This window comes from Schistocerca cancellata, chromosome 4 (genome assembly GCF_023864275.1).
Source record: "Schistocerca cancellata isolate TAMUIC-IGC-003103 chromosome 4, iqSchCanc2.1, whole genome shotgun sequence".
Lineage (NCBI taxonomy): Eukaryota > Metazoa > Arthropoda > Insecta > Orthoptera > Acrididae > Schistocerca > Schistocerca cancellata.
The window spans coordinates 206,580,799-206,602,684 of record NC_064629.1 but is presented as its reverse complement, the minus strand read 5'-3'; the positions used below and the strand labels follow the sequence as shown (position 1 = coordinate 206,602,684).

Here is a 21,886-nt window from a genome sequence, read left to right as displayed (position 1 = left end):
AACTGAAACGAATCAGCTGTGGCCTTGTTGAGTGTACAATAACAACAGCCATCTAGGGGCGCATGTTGGTGGGGTCAGTATCCGAATCTTGGTCTGATATGGAGCCTTCATAATGCTAGCAATTTCTTTAGTAAGTATCTTTAGTAAGTAAGTATCACCACAGTAAACACCACACAAAACTTCTCCCCTACACGTTCTACCTGTGACTGAAGTACGGAGGAAAACAAATTATATCGAAAAGAGATACTTTTAACCATGTGTTAGGTGGAGGCTCGTGGAGAATAATTATAGAGGTAGTAGAATCAAAGAGGGAACGTTAACTGTTACTTTTTCCAACTGCCAGGCGGGGCTATACGAACGTGAAAAAATAGGTTACTCTAATGATTATTATCTGGGTTTACGTTTATTTGAGTACTCTATGATTTGGTCTCGTTCTTATGTTTGTATTAGCGACTGTATTTATGTCTGTGTATCTATGAACTGTACACTTAGATTTCTATCTGAAGATGAGCAATACTCGAAACTGTAACGGCAATACAGAAAAAAATTAAACAATTTTTGACAGCCGTACCCGGAGACGACCATGTGTAATGATTACCATATTGTCGACAGTGAGGTCATTACAAGGAAGGAAAGAAGGATGGAAGATTACGGTATAATGTGTCGTCGGCGATGAGGTTATTAGAGACGGATTTCAAGCTCGGATTGGGGAAAAATAGGGAAAGAGAAGCGACCGTGTCCTTTTCAAAGTAACTTTGCCTTAGATGATTAAAACAACCGACGGGAAACCTAAAACTGGATGGGCAGACGGTAATTTGAACCACCGCGATTCCATTTTTACAGCAGTGAGACCACAAGAGACGATGTGCTGAGCCACTTTTAGAAGGATGCAGCAAGGAATCATTTAAAGTGTAAGAAACCCTTCAAAGGAAACATCCTAGAATGAAAACAAACACTCCAAACCGACGTTTCACGTAAGTCACATGCAACGAAAAAAAAAAAAAATGGTTCAAATGGCTCTGAGCACTATGCGACTTAACATCTGAGGTCATCAGTCGCCTAGAACTTAGAATTAATTAAACCTAACTAGCCTAAGGACATCACACACATCCATGCCCGAGGCAGGATTCGAACCTGCGACCGTAGCGGTCGCTCGGCTCCAGACTGTAGCGCCTAGAACCGCACGGCCACTCCGGCCGGCCATGCAACGAAAATCTGTAACGTAACCATCTGTGTGTGGCGTGTTTATAATTATGTTATTTATATTTTAGGACAATTAATCTGTAAAAAACACACCACATGTCATAAAGAAAGCGTGCAAACCGTCTGAGGATGAATCACAACGATTCGAAACCGGTAACGGTACCCTTTGAATAAAGGAACTGAAAGTAAATTTGTAGCTGGTTGCTGTCCTAACACCATCAACATTTGTCTTCAAACAACAGCCACGGTCTCCATCATGTCATCATACGACAAAATTACATCCTAGAATTCTCCTTAAGTATCTCAGAGAATCGATATACGTAGAGAAGTACTATTTTTACTACTTAAGTAGAAAACGCATCAAAAATAACAAGGATGGAGGTACTAATACCCACTATTAAAACATTCAAAGTAAAAATGCCGTAAGTTTTCAAGAGGAGTATGACGAATGGTAAAATACTACGCTTATTTGGTGTATTTTTTTTCTTTACTTTCCCGGCAAAGTCGCTTTGACTTCAGTTCACTCAGCTCTTTGCAACAAATGACGTCGTAGCTGCGCAAGAGAGGTCACACTTCTGTTTCGTCAGGTTCGATGTGATGCGAGTGGAAAAGAACCACCTTTCGGCGTAAGGGAACACAAAATCTGAGAACAGGTCACCGCCAACAATACACGAGCCATCAAGTCGGACCTCTCATTGGCCACTCTCGGAATGACAGCCTGTAGCTTCGCTGACTCACGTCGAGTTTTCCTGGCATCGTGCGAGGCAATCCCGACGTCGAGCCGGCGGCGTATCCACCAGGAAATAAAGGGCGCTCTCCCTGGGTTTTCACAAAAATCTGTCGGCGGTTTTGCGTCAATTCCCAAAACACGTGGTGGAACAATGGACGCAGCGCGCGGCCGGCCGTGGTGCAGCCAATGGGACTGTTGCGGCGGTCACGTGGGCTGTGACGTCGCGGCGGCGTGCGTCGCTCAAATACTGCGGACGCCCAGCGCGCCGCACCAGTCGTTCGCCAGACGGACTTAGAAAAGTTCTGCCAGCAGCCGCCGCTCCTGCAACCGGTAAATACGCCTCACGCACCTCTTCTCTTGCATTTTTGTACGCAGCTACAATACTCAGACGACTGCCACAGTCTTCAATCGCGCTTTAATTTCGGACGCTTGAATTCAACAGGGATTTAGACAAGCACAAGAAGACAATATCTGTCGTAGACTAACTGCGTGATTTACTATCGTGAATGTGTGAACAAAGAATTCTTTAGCCTATATAAGTACTGACGAAATCTTAATCCACTTGTGAGATACTGTATCGTTCTGACAAAATAATCCCTCCTTGTCTCCGGGCGATGTCTGATAGTGGTATCGTACTGCATTCCTCTACTATGATTTCGGGTGATCACTTCTTGATAACGGTTCTGTTGTGTGTTCTCGTAGACACTCTCAAAGACATTAGCTTAGCCTCAAAATTTGATACAACTAATCGGTAGAGCATTTGGCGGATTAGTCGCGATGGGCAGTTGAAATCTCCGTATTCTCAAAGCCTATTTACACGCGTAGCTTGTTTCTCTTTGGGGGAGGGAAGGAAGGGAGAAAGGTTAGGGCTTAACATCCCCTTCGCGTTCATCTCATTTATACGTAGAACAGTAGCTCAAGTAGAGGAGGATGAGGAAACGAATTTTAAGGAGCCAAGCCACCATTTGCCGTAAGGCAAACCGCGGAACACTTAAATATGGACAGCTGGATGTGGATGTGAACCCCACTCTTTCTTGAATACCAGTCCTGTATGTTAATCATTGCACAAACTCGTTCTTTTTCTTCTTAGCAAAGCACAGGTTGTACCTTCAGATACAGATTCCCCATACGATAGTACGTCCTTCACGATAAAACTGTCGACAAATATTGTTTCATTAGAGCTCCGTTCAGAAAATACCGTATTGTATATTATGTGACAGTTCACACACACGCGAAAGGGTACCATACCTGAAAATCGGAAAGATACTGAATCAGAGGCTATGATATAATTGTTTATATAAATACAAGAAACTTATCATTGTGGCCGCAGATCTGTTAATGGGCGATGTCTGCTTAAGGCATTTATTGAAAATTGTTTGAACAGTGTTTTAATAAACGGTGTTTTGGTATCCAGGTACTAACATGCACCTTTCCGCGCTACATATCAATGTTTAACGCCTCATCCCCATGCTCGATTGTTGTTATATCGCGGTGCGGTTATGTCTCCAGACTTCATTACTCCAGTAATTCAGTTATTTCACTATATAACTTCAAAAACGCATGATATGTTTAGTTTTACGTGAGATAGTTAGGCATAAAACAATACTGTCTAGTTTCTCACTACGGAAACATCACATAGTGTTTCTCAGTAATTTCGTGGACGTTATGAAGGCAGTGCTTCAGATGGTTGACAGTTTAGTTTCAAAATGTCGATATTTTCTTGGCAGCAGAAAGCTGCCCAGCCATAGAGAACCCTTGCACGCTGTTTACTAATTGCGTCGTGTTTTCGACTTCTAGATTATACAATAACAAATTAGTCAGTTAATGATTATTCCTTTGAGTGTACGTTTTCTGTATTCGTCATTTTATTTTCTAGTTCAGAAACGGCAATGGGCTTCCGAGTGAATTGTAGTTTACGAATAGGAACCGAGATCTGCTGAACGTTATGCAATTCTCGTCAGCGAGCAAGGTCATCTTTCAGGTTTGACATGTGTGTGCGAAGCAATGACGACTAACAGAATTACCGTAACCGCCCGTGTCGTAACCACTCTTCCTTTGGCCACCACGTGCGAAAGGGATCGCCAAACCTAACTGTTAACAGCTAAATATAGCACTGTCTCAGTAACAATAAGCTGGTGCTCGCGCCAACAAGATAAGTATTTCTCTTGGCCCACGACTTTATCATACCACCCTTTTTCACTGTTCAAGACACGAATGATACTTCAGATTGCAGTGCACAAAGTACCTATCTTTGTCACCACAGTGTTGTATGAATGTTGTTTGCACATTTTCATACAGCTGCAATTCTAGATATTTACTGTTTTTCCAAGAAACATGGCGGATGAATTAGCCGTCTGTACTCTGCACCCGAAACTGAACATTTCATCTATTTCTCGTTTGCGGAATATGAACTACAAAATATGTATTGTAGCAATTATGATCATATTGGGAAATAGGTGGTATAAATTTCAGTTTTCAGTTGGACTTTAACTATTTTACTTATGTCAGTTACTGTATGTTAAATGTCTGAGTTACATTGTATTCAATGAAGTAAATAAACCTATTTTTAAAGCTATAGACTTGCAGCAATGTTTGCGTCAAATAGTATCTTGTAAAAACTCGCTGATCTTCCGAAAATCCGTAATCTACGTATACATGATCTCTTGCACAATATTCCAGGATGATGACCATAGGTAAGAAGATACTCGAACTTGGATGAAATAATTGGGCAACTTTCTGTGAGGATTAGCTCTCTATAAATGAAAATAACTTGGCAGAATCGAGTTCAACGATGTTGGGCGCTATCTACAGCAGAAATGCTTACATCTCAGTGGAAAAAGTAACATTATTGCGGTCAGTAAGCCCAGGACCTGGAAATAGCCTAGAATTCATTTTGGTAAAATCCAAAAGCCGTCTACAATTTACGCTAGCACGGCCGGGCACATTAATGTTTTCCGTATCCTTCAAGTGGTGTTTACGAACTGATAAAACTAAGTATCTAAATGAAACTGCACGACACGAATAAGAGTTACAATCAAACTGACTGGAGCTGTGTTTGTCGCGTTGGAAATCATCGGGGTCGCATTTTTTCTCATAAAACCATAAGTAGAGTTCTAGTTCTTCATTACGACACAGTCTGTTTTAGATTTTGGTGAAGAGGTACTAAAGTGCCACATTTCAAAAGCATCGCTAATATTACTTTAGGTGTGATATTATGCTATTCGATCATAAACCTGATTAATAATAAAGTTTTTAAATATATTTTGTACAATGTGTTACACTTACTCATATCGGTCTTGCGCAAACTTGTTTACAAAGAAACATAGAAAAAAGAAAAATGCTAGATTCTTCACATCAGAAAACGTTACGTTGTTTACCCAAAAGTCGTTCAAAAAGAGACAATATCATTGTAGCTTTTTACATGGTCGCTTTGCAGGATATGAGATAGTGGACCACATTTTGTAAGGACGTATATCCTCCGACGCCACCACTTCCTCTTCCCTTGGGTTTTTGGGGGAAGGGCATTCTGCCAACACTATCCTCTAACCGCCGAAATAAAGTAAAATACCGATCAGTTTAATGAGCGTGTGAATAGATTTTGCAGGTGTAAGCTGTGCAACCGTCTGCTTCCTTAGAATAGGAATAATAGATGACTTGAATTCAGGAACACAAGACTTCCCTGTTGTTGTGGGTTTGTTTTGTTAATGCTTCCCTGCTGTTGCAGGTTTCTTATCGCAAGGCGATAAAAGGTGTGGCAAAGCAGTCAGCGATACGGATAACCTCGCATGTTTTGTCTTTTCCTAGGCAACTGCTAAACCAACTCGAAAAACTAGACCAGAAAAATACTAGAAATAGGACGAAATACTTCGAACGTGATCTACTAAAATGTTTCTTATACAACAGTGTGGCGTACCTGGTAATGCAATTTGAATTTGACTTCAGTGTAGACGGATATCATTTATGACGCTGATCTTGGCGGTTCGCTGCCGCACCCATTCTCTAGTTAAAGAGAACCAGATGTCTCGTTGTGGACTGAGTGCTGTCCTTGGATCTGGTAACTTGGCATTCTAATGGCTGCGGCACAGTCGAGGCAAGGAAGCCAAGCTCAGCGAAGTATGAAGCGCTTCCAGGGATTTCCTACTCTGACACAACACTGACGCCGCACACCTGAGTAGTGAAACATTCAGCCTACTTAACAGAGAATAATCTCACCCCGTCACGATACAGATATCTGTGAACAGGGCAGATTAGGTGAACCCTTAATGTGCAGCCCAGTCTATATGAAAGAATAGGCGTCTCAAAGCTAGTTGCTTAGTATGGTAACGCAGCGTTATGAGGTACTCTTGTCTCCGAATAACGGCTACAAGTAGTGAATCTGAGTCAGGTAGTAAAAACCCGACTCGTATTTGGGAGGAGCGAGGATCAAACCCCCAGCTGGCCATCCGTTTCTAGTTACCTGTGATTTCCCTCAAATTAAGTTATGAAAATTCTGAGATCGTTCCTCAAACAAGGCTACTTCTTACATCCCATCACAGTCTAATCGTGCTTTGAACTCCTGCCTTTCCTCATTCAAGCGGAGGAACGCTGCAGTCGTAGTTGCGAGATGTTTCTTAAAGTTTGTTCCGGACTTCTTGATTTGGATTTCAGTAGTTCAGTTTGATCATTAAAAGAGTATTTAAGTGTCTTTATTAACCAATACTGAAGTTGACTTCTTTCCCCTCTCTTGAATAATTTGAGCACTATTCTTGTTACAGCGACATTGCTGACTGTAAGCCCTTAAAACCCTATCAGTAAAAAATTGTCTGCACAAGTAGGCTGGTATCAACCGAGCCACCGGAATCATAATACACTCCTCTAAATCTAAAATGTTTAGTATTTACTTTTTTCTATAATTCTGTACACTAAGCGTAGGCATCATTTTCTGTCTTCACTGCTTAGCAACCACTTTCGGTATCACAGTTGCATACATGGCTGTCAGTACTCTCAGCTACCTGTCGGGACACAGGAGCGTTGCACGTCCCGACTACAGGCCTGAAAAGCTGTAAACGTTAACACGTGGGAAGCATCAGTAAGGCTGCGTAACTGTAGCAGATGTAGGCTAGTACTCTATAAACGACACGGATTGCTGATGATGATGAAAACTTTACATATCGCTGGATTTCGCAATCGTTCTTTTCTTTTGCAATTGAAAATTTGCAGCAGCTACTTAGAAATTTTGAATATTTATGTTCAAAAATGGTCCAAATGGCCCTGAACACTATGGGACTTAACAACTGAGGTCATCAGTCCCATAGAACTTAGAACTACTTAAACCTAACTAACCTAAGGACATCACACACATCCATGCCCGAGGCAGGATTCGAACCTGCGACCGTAGCGGTCGCGCGGTTCCAGACTGAAGCGCCTAGAACCGCTCGGCCACGCCGGACGGCAATATTTATGTCACTAACCCTTTGCTAGCTGATCTGGGCATTCATTTACCACCTGAATATATTCCGCACCGAGTAAACATATGGAAGCACTCTTATGTACATCATCGACGTAACGTTCTCAATTATCCTCATCTAATAAATATCTTGACAAACGATCTACAGTCTCCTGGAAACAGTATTAAGAAATTTATTTATACAACGAATTTTTTTATTTGTCTTCCAATTATGAAAAATCTACTGCGAGACTAGTGAAACTTTTCTAAAGTATCCAGAAAAGGTTTGGAGAGCAAAAGCAGCTACGCCAGTGGAAGGTAACGCCCAGGCGCTCACTGCTTGCTCGTGTCAGCGGGCCGCCACGCTGTAACACGGTGCTGGGAGAGACACGCACAGGAAGGAAGCACGACAGATAATTCGCACATTTTATCTCACGCGTTTGTAGTACATGGCCACACTTCAACTAGAAACGATTATTCCCATCCTCGCTGAGGCCTTCACAATAGAACTACCACTGCCATTTCTGAGACGTTTGTTACAACTCAGGGTAGTCTCGAGTGGTATTTTAAACTCACTAGAGCTGTCAGACCCAGTAATATTGTTTGCTGTTAAATAAATACGGCTCAATTAATTCCATAATTTAACGAACAACTGACTATTTCTCCCTTACAACACATCGGGAGATAAATGATGCCTCTAAGCCAAATGACATTTGTACTGCTCCAACATTGAGACATTGAAGATTCCTGCCCTCACAGCAGTGATTTCATTTCGAACGCTCTGCTTCATCATTTTTCGTGATCACAGTAGAAAGAGCCATAACCCTGCTTAAGGAGCTTCGCAACGTTCGCCTCTGCTATTTACAGTGGCACACGGAACGTAATTCAGGAAGACAGTAATTCCATTTCTCCAGTTTTTAAGACCAGCGTTTCACTATTGCAGTGCGCTTCAGTATAGTCGTGGCAGATAACTAAAACGTACTTTCACGTACGAAAATTCCCTGAGATGTATAAACTAGGAGGACATGTAAAGGGTACTGAGTAGACAATATTAAGAATAGGAACCCATATCTTGAAACCGTGCCTTTCCCGTTCTGTGTACAACTTCAAATCAAGTGTTTCTCTCATCCGCTTCTGCTCTTCTCCTCAGGGAAAGAGCAGTGCCTCAAATTTTCCTGTTATAATGTACAAGAGGGTAAACAAGATGCGCCTACCCCGTCGCATACCGTAACATGTGACACATCGGAAGTGAATGAGTTGTATGAAGCCTTTCAACTGTTTACTTCTTGGATAAAAGCTGTTCGCTTAAACATGCGAGCATACACGCATTTTAAGTAATTCTCTTAGTCCCCTTCTGCTACGTTAGAAGTTAGCATACAGTTTCATTTACAAGAATCGTAGCTAACCATATATCTACGTTGTATTGGTTAGGGACCAAGAGGAAACCAGTTTTCTCTTAATACCGTTGGGCCGGCCGTTGTGAACGAGCGGTTCCAGGCGCTTCAGTCTGGAACCGCTCGACCGCTGCGGTCGCAAGTTCGAATCCTGCCTTGGGCATGGATGTGTGTCATGTCCTTAGGTTAGTTAGGGTTGAGTAGTTCTAAGTACTAGGGGACTGATGACCTCAGATATTAGGTTGAACCATTTGAATACCGTAGGCCTTCCTTCTTGCTGCATATAACGACAGAGCCTGCCATGAAAGTCGCACTCAACGCTGTTTACATCGTGGTAGCTGATTCCGACGGTTCGACGTCAATACTAAATGGTTCAAATGGCTCTGAGCACTATGGAACTTAACTGCTGAGGTCATCAGTCCCCTAGAAGTTAGAACTAGTTAAACCTAACTAACCTAAGGACATCACACACATCCATGCCCGAGGCAGGATTCGAACCTGCGACCGTAGCGGTAGCGCGGTTCCAGACTGTAGCGCCTAGAACCGCTCGGCCACGCCGGCCGGCCAATACTAACAAGTATTATATTACTTTACTCTATGACGTTAAAATACGTCGTTCCACTTTAAAAGTGTATTGCTTCAATACCTTGTTGAAACAAGAACTAACGCTATAAGCCATACAACGAAATCATGTGCCTCTCTTCGTAGTGTCATCGTCGAAAACCTGTTTCGATATCTTGATCCGTTAACGAAATAAAATGGGTGTTGGGCATCTTTCACGACTTCTACAGGGTGAACCAAAACTCTACCGACAAGTTTTCAGAGATTGTTCAGAGATACTTTCTGAATACTTTGTTGTAAGTGAACTGCGGTCTTCGATGGCTCGTTACAGACCAACAACGTAATCATAATCCATTAGGTTTGGTACCGCAGTTACCTTTATTTTCCGTGAAAATACCGTCAAAACAGTGAAAACGTTCTTCTTCTTCATTTTCTTGTGCCTTTATCCCGAATCGGCACAGGGTCGGCGTGGTTATTAACGAATTTGGTAAGGTTAGTTTAAGGGATGGCCGGATGCCTTCCTGTCGCTACCCGTTACCCGCCGGGACGCGATATGTGGACCCCAACTACCTGCGTGTAGTGTCACTCGTGAAAGCGAGCGAAAGTTTTCTAAATTTTTGCGAATCGCTGCTATCAGGCAGGGAAAACAGCAAAAAATCTGTAATATGTAAGCACCAAAATGTACAACACTAAATAAAGAGTAATGCAATAGTAATGTAACGAGGTTGTCGTCGCTGTGCGGGAATAGCTCAGCATAGAGTTGTGCATCTCTCCAACTTCATTCAGTGAACCTACATACGAGTACACATCGGCCATCTCTCAATCAGTAAACCTGTCCGTACTGCTGTGTACTGCTGTTAAGTACAAGTAACACTGCCGGGAAAACAAAACCGAGACAGAAGCGAGCAGTACTGAATGCAAGCTTGAGGGCGAAGAGTGGGACTTAATCGTACTGTTGTTAACAGCCAGTATTGTGAATGAGTGGAACAAATTTGTCTCCGAACAAGACACACAGTGTATACTTCCGACATTTGTGCTGTTGTGCAAACTTTTTCAGTGCAATATAGACACCAGTGTCCGCCGGTCCCTTATACCGAAATACCGTATCCAGAAAACATCGCTACGCATCAGAAATTTGGTCGCTGTAGTTCTTATCCGCTCTGTATATAAAGGGTGTAACGGGTATAAGCGCAGATATGTCTGTTGGCGACTGACGACGGTGTAGTAAACAACATCAGTATTTAGGTCATTTGCAGACTCAGACTTGCCATTACTAGTCGTATGTTTTTAGGTTGGTTAGTACCTCCAAGTACATGTGGCAAGAGTAAGCCGCTAATGCTAATTTTACCCTGGGTAGAAAGTCAGTTGTTGAAGTGTGTACACGTGGATGCAAAACAGTTAGTCTATACTGACACGTGCAGTCCACTTAGTGGTGCAGTATGACCGTGCAGAAAACACCAGGCGTTACAGTTTGTGACGCACTTGTGGGAAGATTGTTCGACGCAGAGAAAAAGCAACCAACACATTGGTGTGTGTACAATGTACACTGTACATATTAAGGTAGTGCACCACACATAAAAAGATTTGCACTTGTACCCGTTACACCCTGTATATACAGGGTGTCCCAGGAGGAATGGTCGGTATTTAAGGAATGACAGGAACTATCATTCGAAGCAAGAAAGTCTACTAACATCGGATATAAAATACATACCTTAAGGAGCATAACCACTTCTTCATCTTTGATAATGTGAAAAAAAAATCCTTTCTATTGCAGTCTCTTTACTTAACATATTCTGAGAGGCGGTAGTATGGACCGAAACAAGAAAAAAATTCCAGTAAACACGGTTCTGAAGAGCATACCTTAAGAGCTATGAGCACTAGTTAATCTTCGCTACTGTGAAATACATCTCTTCTACTGAACAAATGCTCATAGTTCTTAAGATATGCATTTTAGATCCCATGTTTACTGCATAATTTTTATTTTTTTGGTGCACACAAGCCCTTCGCAAAATATGGAAAGCAAAGTGCTCATAGCAGAAGAGATTTGTTTCACTGTATCGATAGCTGCGCGGGATTAGCCGAGCGGTCTCAGGCGCTGCAGTCATGGACTGTGCGGCTGGTCCCGGCGGAGGTTCGAGTCCTCCCTCGGGCATGGGTGTGTGTGTCTGTCTTTAGGATAATTTAGGTTAAGTAGTGTGTAAGCTTAGGGACTGATGACCTTAGCAGTTAAGTCTCATAAGATTTCACACACATTTGAACATTTTTTTCACTGTATCGATAGCAAAGAAGTGGTCACATCTCAAGATATGTATTTTAGAACCCACGTTTACTATACTTTTTTGATCGTTCCTGTCATATCCCTAAATACTGACCGTTCCGCCTGGGCCTTTTTGGATACGCGGGAGAGCAGAGATGATATATGAATTTCGTCATGCGATTGCTAAAGTCACAAAGGTTACGTGTAAGCTACACGGAATGTATTCAATCGCCTATGGTGACGACATTGTGAACATTTTATTACTTTCAATTGCTCCCAATATGAATAAAAGCGGGCTCTAAATATTTTGAACCTCGGAGCGCCTCGTCTTCACCTTTCATATCGAGGAGCGGAAAAGGAATAATCAATAACGGTTCGGCACGTCCTCGTCTACGTATGCAGCGCAGCGTTAATGTGGGTGTAGATGTCAGCCCCGGGGCCGACCTTCCGTGTGAGTTAGACCTGTCGGCTGTCGCAAGCCGCGTGACCAGACTCCGACAAGTGGAACGCGCTAACAGCTACGCCGCTCTCATTGATCAGCAGCTCGGAGCTACAGCTGTTAAGCCGTCATCTGACACGGCCGTGGGGCGGCTACACGGCTCAGTTCTGTGCGCGGCAGTGGCGGGTGCGTCAGTGGACTAGGCAGGTTAGTGCTGAAAGCATCAATACGTTCCACATGTAAGACAATGCAATCAAATCATTCTTAAGCCTAGGCTGAATTTGTGTTTTGAATATCAAGAGGTCCTATAGTTTTCCCATATTGGTTGGTGAAGGCAGCAGACTGCAGGAATGACGCTACGTGTTTGTGCGAAATGTAAGCTATTCAAGACACAGAGCGAAAGTTAACACCGAATACAGATCTCCAGGGTACATAAAACAAGACGAAATGAATAAGTTTCTTTTTTGTTTCCAATACCGATAGACACTATTCTGGCTCTAAGCACTATGGGACTTAACATCTGAGGTCATCAGTCTCCTAGAACTTAGAACCACTTAAACCTAACTAACCTAAGGACATCACACACATCCATGCCCGAGGCAGGATTCGAACCTGCGACCGTAGCAGCAGCGCGGTTGAAATGGGAATGGTAGGGATGCTTTCAGAAGAAATATGTAGTACTGCTCGCACGAAGTCAAATTGTGCGATTTAATGCTGGAATCACTTTTGTTGGCAAACAATGTTACGTCCTATAACAACGGAAATGATACACTTTCCAAGAAATTGAGGCTGTTTGCTCCAGCCCAAACATGGGACTGGAAATACCTGCCTAAACGTTGATCCTAATTGTCTGGATTCTGGAGCAATGTTCTTCTTGGTAGGCACAAAAATCTTATTCTGTGGACAAAGAGTATCGGAAAAAGAGAGCAAGAAGGTTACAGTTTAACTACCGTTGATCTCGAGGTAATTATAGACGTACGACAAGCTTGCATCGGACGAGGATAGGGAAAGTATGGTTTGTAACTTTTTTGAAGGAACATTTTAGTATTCATCCTAAGTGACTTTCAAAAGCTACAGTAAATTCAAATCAGGATGTTTGTACAGGAAGCAAGACATATCTAGGACGCCTTATCTTCTGAACCACAAGGACGTACCATTCAGCACTGGAATGGAACGAACTTTTTACCATTCATGATAAGTCTATGGTAGATACCCTAGAAATGAATTAGTTTTCAGTTTCTATTAATTCTTTAACTGACATACTGAATGATGCGAAGTAAAAGTTGAACTATGGAAATGAGAGTATGGCTCTGAGCACTATGGAACTTAACTTCTGAGGTCATCAGTCCCCTAGAACTTAGTACTACTTAAACCTAACTAACCTAAGGACATCACACACATCCATGCCCGAGGCAGGATTCGAATCTGCGACCGTAGCGGTCGCGCGGTTCCAGACTGTAGTGCCTAGAACCGCTCGGCCACCCCGGCCGGCAAATGAAAGTAGTATCAATCTAGATTAGAAAAAGTTTGTAAAAAAACCTGGGACAATTAAGGAAAGAAACGGGCCAAAAATAGCGTGTTGACAAAATTTGATGCACATAGAAGATTAACTTTGGATCATGGACTCAGATGATCCCAAATTTGGAAATGTGTGGTAAGGTCTTATGGGACCAAACTGATGAGGTCATCGGTCCCTAAACCTACACACTACTTACTTTAACATAAAGTAACTCACGCTATGGACAACACACACACCCATGCCCGAGGGAGGACTCGAACCTCTGACCGGGTGGAGCCGCACGGACCATGACAAGGCGCCATAGACCGCGCGGCTACCATGCGCGGCTCAGATGATCCCAAATGAGGTTTTACAATTATTGTGCCACATTGTCACCATACTTCTCACTTTTACATATTTCATCAAGAGGCGTATTTTCGCTTGAACACTCGTGCGATGTTTCTTCGTCTTAACGTGATCCACAATGTTAGACCATCAACTATGTCAATCGCAAAGTTCCATTTGCCCAACGTACATACTACAGTACCTCCACTACAGTGATAAAAGTAAACTCGCCGTTGTAAAAGTGGCTCTTCATAGCGTATATACAGGGTGATCAAAAAGTCAGTATAAATTTGAAAACTGAATAAATTACGGAATAATGTAGATAGAGAGGTACAAATTGACACACATGCATGGAATGACATGGGGTTTTATTAGAACCAAAAAAATACAAAAGTTCAAAAAATGTCCGACAGATGGCGCTTCATCTGATCAGAATAGCAATAACTAGCATAACAAAGTAAGACAAAGCAAAGATGATGTTCTTTACAGGAAATGCTCAGTATGTCCACTATCATTCCTCAACAACTGCTGTAGTCGAGGAATAATGTTGTGAACAGCACTGTAAAGCATGTCCGGAGTTATGGTGAGGCATTGTCTAGCAATATGGGTGGAGCGCCATCCTGCATGAACATCGTACGTTCCAACAGGTGTTCATCAGCGGGGATGATGCGATTCTGTAACATATCGGCGTACCTCTCACCCGTCACGGTAGCAGTTTTGCTGTCCAGCGCCATCTGTCGAACATTTTGTGAACTTCGTTTTTTTTTTTTTTTGTTCTAATAAAACCCCATGTCATTCCAAGCATGTGTGTCAATTTTTAGCTCTCTATCTACATTATTCCGTGGTTTATTAAGTTTTCAAATTTATACTGACTTTTTGATCACCCGGTACTTGCTCAGGGCGCAGTAATTAACTTCAAATCATGCGTCCCAGAGCGTAAAATAAGAAAATGCGGGAGACTTGAACGACCCCAAAACAGCTTTCGGGACAACAGGACTTTTTAGGGAAAGAAAAAACGGAACTGTCCCGGGAAAAATGGGACGAATGGACACCCTAATCTAGATGACTGCGGAGAAACGGCCAGATGTCATTCTTAGAATGGCCAGCGGAATATTTTTCTGGAACAAGATATCGTGGCGAGCCACTTAATGCTTGCGATGAAAGCAGATGCTGTTTGTATAACGACCCCAGGCATGGGCACGTCAACAGGAGTACATTGGCACGGCTGCTGTAGCGTACAGCGCTCTGCGAAGCACGCCAGCTGGCGTCCACCGCTGCCCGCCGCGCTAGTGGCCTCTCAAATACGCAGCACTACAAGCGCCAGGGAAGACACACTCACAGGGGAACATGTTGCCAAGCGCCAATCCCACTGCTTGGCTCCCGACATATCAACACACTGGCCACTGCGAAGCTGTGTGGCGTCTCCTACGAGAACTTCAGCTGTGTATTTATTTATTTATCGTGTGATGATACAGAGCGCGGATCAAATACATAATTTTAGGAGTATACAGTGTAAGAAATTACAAGCAAAATACAGGTACAGAATCAAATGTCCAAAGTATTATGCTAAATTTTGTACGCACGACACAAGTTCTTAGATTTCTAAGTCCAATCTGTTGATCCAGTTGAGCCCTTCAGGTGATGCACGTTGGATGTCATTTGTTGATTCCCCGAAGGCTCGTTTCGGGCATTCACCAACAATGTGATTTATTGTTTGAAGGGCGGCTCCACAGACACAATCTGGAGATGTTGCCCAGCCCCATTTGTGCTTTAGATATCCGCAGTTCCCTTGTCCTGTTCGGATGCGGTTGATGGTTCTCCACTGGTGTCTGGGGAGTGTGAAACGTGGAACTTGCATGGAACGCTTTTCAACCAGATGACCGTTGAACACTGACGATTCTTCCCACTGACTTCTCCATACTTCGCTGATGTAATGTAATAACAGTGTAAAACATCTCGAGACCGTTTTACTTTTACAAATAAATCTGAACACAAATACTGCCTTTTAAAGTCCTCTGTTCACGTTCTGTCTGATGCTGTGCAGTATGTACTGCTTATAAAGCACACCTGAAAACGACACTCCCACAGAGATATAACTGCGGGACCAACGTTACCCACGTTCGCAGCCATCACACAACATGGCATGTCACGTAGCCAACAGCATACACAAAGAGCCAGGAACATGCGAACATTAAGTTATCGTATCATTGTTTCGTTTAACACGGCTACGGAGGCAGGAAAATTTAGTTGTCCTATGGAAACATTTGATAGCGTATTTAATTTATGAGCGTCACACACACGAACACTTTCGATATGTGCTAATGCTAACGAATAAAATGAAAAAATTCTTTGCGTATCTGAATTGTGCCAAAAACGCTGCATCAAATTGTGCTCCGTTAGTTTACGTTTGACTTTTGAGAAGAAACTGCAACAGGAACATAGCAAAGATGAGCCATCTTCAGGACGTAACCATCAAAACACGGAAACTAAGAAACACAACCAGATTAAAAATTGAAATTAAACTACAGTACCTTCTTCTGCTAACATGCTGCACGATGTGACACAAATATAGATATTGTATCGAACACTTTCCTTGTTTGTTGAGTGACTCTGCTGGTGAAGCCATAGAAAAGAGTCAAGACATCTGTCACTCACTGAAGCACCCTAATCAGGAAGTCACGTAGTATTCTTTTTCCAAAACACAAGCTTCTACGCGTGAATACGACGCGGTAACAACATTCACGTCACCACGGACCTCTGGTTTAATCAGTTCCTTATTTGCGCTCTTTCAATAATAAACTGTGAATACTTTTTAGAATATTATATGATAATGTTGAGCAACTGGAAAATATAGTGTGTTCTGTTTTGAAAGGGACGGACAGCACATGAAAATAAAACTCGGGCTACATTACTTGGTGAAAACTTGAAAGGGTAGCTCTGGTCCCCAATTGCCAAAACACAACCTGTGATAACAACATGCGAGGTAGAAAGGCTACCACTGAATTGCCCAAAGATATTATTTTTTATACCGAGGCTGGATGCCAGACGTCGTTTGACACTACATAATAGCGCACTAACCTGCCTAATTTTGTATGGCTTTTCAGCGATTTTCCATAGTCAGCTAAACAAATATTACTGTGTTCGACTTTATTGCTTCAATTATGGAGTTCAACAGTACGATGAGCCACCAATTCCATAACATATACATATTCATACAGACCAGCACAATGCAAAGTCAACCAAACAGCCCAGATTACTTTAACATTGCAAACAGCGAACAGAGTTCTTGTTGAAGTAAATCAGTGAAAGAGATGGAAACGGAAACAAATAATGGACCGTTATTGTTTCACACTGCCTTATATTTACACAGTATGCGTATCATAAACACATTAAATCATTTGCATTTTCTGTAAGGTACTTCAGAGCCGTAAATAATAGAAATGAGGTATGGCTCTAAATGAAACGACATGGTGTTTGCGATATAATTCTTGTGGATCATACATGATTTTAAGGGACTGTTTCTTTCTAAGTAATGATACGCAAAGACAGATTAATTCCAAACCTGATGCTCAGGATTTCACTGAATTAATCATTTGAAACGTCAAAGATTTTTGTAGTAGTTTCCACTACTATTGAGTCACATCAGATTTGGAGTGATGTAATTCTGTTAAATACAAAATTTCCACACACACACTAATGATAAACTAAATGGAAATATGTTGACTGTTAGTGAGTAGAGTCCAAGCTAGTAGAATTGTGTAGAGGTTACTCTATTCTTGCATTTCGTTCGAGAACGAAATTTAGTATTCACGAATTCGAGTGTGGAAAGTGCGCTTGAAACTATCTACAAAAGTTGAACTTTCTCTCCACCAACGAACGACTGCCAAACGAGTGCTAGTTGTATTTTTGTTCTGGTGAAACAGCTAAACACAAGTGTCAGATGAAGTATTCTTGATTCGAGTACGTTGGCACACAAATTCTTCCTCATATTCTGTTTACACTTTACTGCGATTTTACTCGATTCATAAAACGAGGATTAATTTATTTACATGTTGGTATTAAATACAGGTATCAGTACGAGAATACAAAATTGTGAACTTGATCCTCATCGACATGAAAGAAGCTGTACGTTTTAGAATAGGTGGTTTAAAGATGGTTACTGAAACGTAGAAATGGGAGGTTTTATAGCCGTCGGAGATATGTCAGTATGAATACCTGCGTATATTTAATATAACAGCATTTAGGACAGCTAATCTGAAAAGCTTACCTAAACTATCCGCATAGGTACTTCAAGAATGAATTCGTTAGTTACTTCATGTCATTGTATCACCTAACGTTGGTATCTCCTACGATGTTGTCTGTGGCTCGATGGATAATGTGACGGTTTTCCCTACTAAAGCTTACATTTGGTTCGAAATAAATAAATAAATCTGAGTCGTACTAAATTGGCCGTGCGTTCCCGAAAAAATTGATCAGTTTCCGTGGATACTGATGGAGCGTATTGAAGTAATAGCTTAGCGTTCCTCTCCGTGCTAGAATTGAGTTGTAAGTGTGAAGGCGCAGTGGTTGAGGCACTGTCTAGCATTGGGAGGAACAGAGTTAAAATCCTCGTTCAGCCATCCATATTTACGTTTTCTGTTGTTTCCATAAATAGCTTTACGAGACTGCCAGATGCTCTCAAACGAGAAATCGCACTGCTTTTCCCACACTTGTCCGATATTGCGCTCCGTTTATAATTATATTGTTATCGAAGGGATGTAAAATTTTAATTTTCCTTCTCCAACATTGCGAGTCAAATATATATTTCGGCATCGTGTGGATGATCATGATGAGGGCTTGGGCAGTGTAGTGTTTTTTTTTAGGGGGTGGGGGGAGGAGGTGTGCACTAGTGGAAATTAAAGGAAAGGATGCCCCCAGTGCCGTCACAGTTTATTTTTCTCGAATAGGACCAAGGCGGTTGCCACACTTAAGAGTTTCTAACCGTTAGAAACGTTGCCAACAGCAGTGTAACACTACATGAAACATTGCAAAGTAAATTCGTTTTCTCATCAGTCGTTTGCTCACAGTCTGCTGCTCATGAGCTGCATACCACCACCTTTCCGTAGCAGACAAAACGCCGTTGATGAAGAATTTTCCATCGCGAAGAAGCGAGAGGTGTCTACTTCATCATAGAATGCCGAAGCATTAGTCTTTTAGGTGTCATATATGTGCTTCGCATCTAACCTAGCAGGAAACACTTCAGATAGTGGGGTGTAGATCCAAACGCGCATTCGAAAAGTCCGATTTCTGGCCAAAGAAACAGGTTTCATAGATGTAACGCGTCTGTACGTACATAGCAGAGGGCTTGACTCATTCCATATAGCGTACTGCATTTGAGAGGGATTTCGAACATCTTACATTACCTTGCTATATGTTTCATCAAATGTTCGGTATTTTCTACAAGTATCACCGTGGAATTTCCTGATGTGTGTATTCAAAGGAAAGAAATGATTCTACCAATCATCGACCAAACATGATGTGTGCTGACGTGCAGTATTCCAAAGGCGATGTTTTTCCATATTCTTCTTATTCATTCCTCTAAAGTATAGTAATACCGATGTTAAAAGCCTAAACAGAAAATCCAGTTCTTCGTCTTCAGTGAGTAAACGAAGAGTTCCATTTTCCCCTCCTCCCAACGCTGCCCTCATCACCAGACACTTAATTCTATTGGCTGGCTGGAGGTGGAGAGGACGTTACATGTATTTGGTCACTATTTCGCTGATAGATATTTAAATATTTTTCGATATTACTTGGAACTCTGAAGCAGTCGCGATTTGAGATGAATAAATGTAGGACACACATACTGGTTGGGTTGTGTGCAAAGCGAAACGTCTTCTCCCAGATGGCGCGCTGCAAAATGGATGCAACGTGAAAGCAACGCCCGCACGGCCATACTTATTCGTATAATGAGGTTAGCCGGTTGAGGTGAACGGCCGCTTTCTCATTTATAGCTTGGCGAGCGACCGCCAATAAAGATCAGTCAGGGAAACGGCCAAACGAGTGCCTGAAGGGTCTGCCGCCCGTGCCACTGACCTCAAACAGTGGAATGGAGGTTGCTCACGGCCGCGCCTGCTTCCGGAAACAAACACCCGCAGTCGCACCCAGTGTATGCAATTTCGGGCACAATGTCACTGCACAGCAGCTCGCTTTCCTCTAGTGCCTAGCTTCTCATTATCTGTATCGTAACTGGCCACATCGGATTATTTCCGTGTCGAAAACGTAGGCGAAGCAAAGCTCTACTTTTTGAGCTTGCAAATCCTTTTTATGGCTTCATTCACGAAATTACGGGACTCATCGCCTGTTGCCCTGTAACGTTAGACGTGAAGAAAGTCGAGAAAGAAACAGCAAATATTGCTCTTGAAGTATTCACAGAGATTACAGCTGAGTACCTGGACAAGGCTTGAACCTAGACCTTCAACTTTCGCGGGCTCAGGTCGTAGCAACTGAAGAATTCAAGTCAGTGACAGGGCAAACTCGAAGTTTCTGCCCGTCTTTATCTATAGCGCCCAGAGCACAGCTGTCCTCAGGCCGCAGGTTTCTTTAAACGCTGTAATGCTTTACTGGCCATGGTCAAATTGGAGGTGGTTTGCCCTCACCTCCCTTCGACCTTTGAACTTCTAACCTGTGTGTCATAGGGAGACGTACAGATTCACCTAGACTCCAGACCACGGCGCAGTTTGGCATTTTCCAAGTACACAAATCATTGTCAGAGGTTAAAAAAAAGATGAGAAGTAGAAGAAGTCCCAAGACGGAGTGAAAACAGAACCTCCCCTCCCCCGCCACCTCGCCCCCCCCCCCCCCCCCCCAACCTTCGGATTTGTAATTTGATGCTACCCTATTTTGACACCTAGCCATATTATACATTTCTCTTATTCTTTCCAGTCTTACAGAAGTTCTCTTGTTAGACCAGCAAGGCTTGCTAGAGAACTGCTGTGTAGTTTATACGGGTAGTCATCAGCTTTGGAGCCGGCCGGGTGGCCGTGCGGTTCTAGGCGCTGCAGTCTGGAACCGCGAGACCGCTACGGTCGCAGGTTCGAATCCTGCCTCAGGCACGGATGTGTGTGATGCCCTTAGGTTAGTTAGGTTTAAGTAGTTCTAAGTTCTAGGGGACTGATGACCTCATAAGTTAAGTCCCATAGTGCTCAGAGCCATTTGAACCATTTTTTAATCAGCTTTGGAAGTTTCAAATGGTTCAAATGGCTCTGAGCACTATGGGACTTAACATCTGTGGTCATCAGTCCCCTAGAACTTAGAACTACTTAAAACTAACTAACCTAAGGACATCACACACATCCATGCCCGAGGCAGGATTCGAACCTGCGACCGAAGCTGTCACGCAGTTCCAGACTGAAGCGCCTAGAAGCGCACGGCCACACCGGCCGGCCTTTGGAAGGAAGATTAGAGTTTATTGTCCCGTCGGCAACGCGGTTATTAGACACGGAGCATAAGCTCGTATTACGAAAGCATAGGGGACGAAATTGGCCGTGCTCTGCCAAATGAACCATCCCATCACTTGCCTGGAGTGCTCTAGGGAAATCATGTGAAATCTAAATGTGGACGGAGATTTGAACTGTCGTTCTCCTGACTGCTAGTTCTGTGTTAACCACAGCAGCTTTGGATATGGCTGTAGTGTTCGTTTAGTTCGTAAGAGTGTTGCTTGCAAAAACCCTAAGCTCCAGGCTCGAGTTTCGATTCGGCACGCTATTTCCATTCCTCATTGTAGCGTACTCTCCACTTCCCTGTGAAATGTTCATTCTAAAGTCTATTATCTTTTGTTACTGACGCGTTCAAGCTGAACATCTATAAAAGAAACGAGGTATCTGGGACGAGTGATTTCTTTGCTTGTACCTGTAACTTGCCGTACAAGGACAGGCAGGTCTGTGATGCATTTCGTATACACAGAAGCGATCTATTTGTTTCAAACTGCAGTTACTTGCACAGTTCTATACTGGTCTATACTGCGATGGTGCTTATGAGATTCCACTGATGATTCTT

At 42.7% G+C, this 21,886-nt stretch overlaps 1 protein-coding gene across 2 annotated transcripts in view; it reads left to right on the top strand.

Moving 5' to 3' along the window:
* Positions 1-2,153: 2,153 nt before the first annotated feature.
* LOC126184459 (aquaporin AQPAe.a-like) overlaps positions 2,154-21,886 on the top strand; it is a 30,345-nt gene continuing 10,612 nt past the window's right edge. For both annotated transcript variants that reach the window (XM_049926850.1, XM_049926849.1), the window contains exon 1: positions 2,154-2,263. The gene's annotated coding sequence lies outside the window, so the exon portion shown is untranslated. The remainder of the gene's footprint in view (positions 2,264-21,886) is intronic.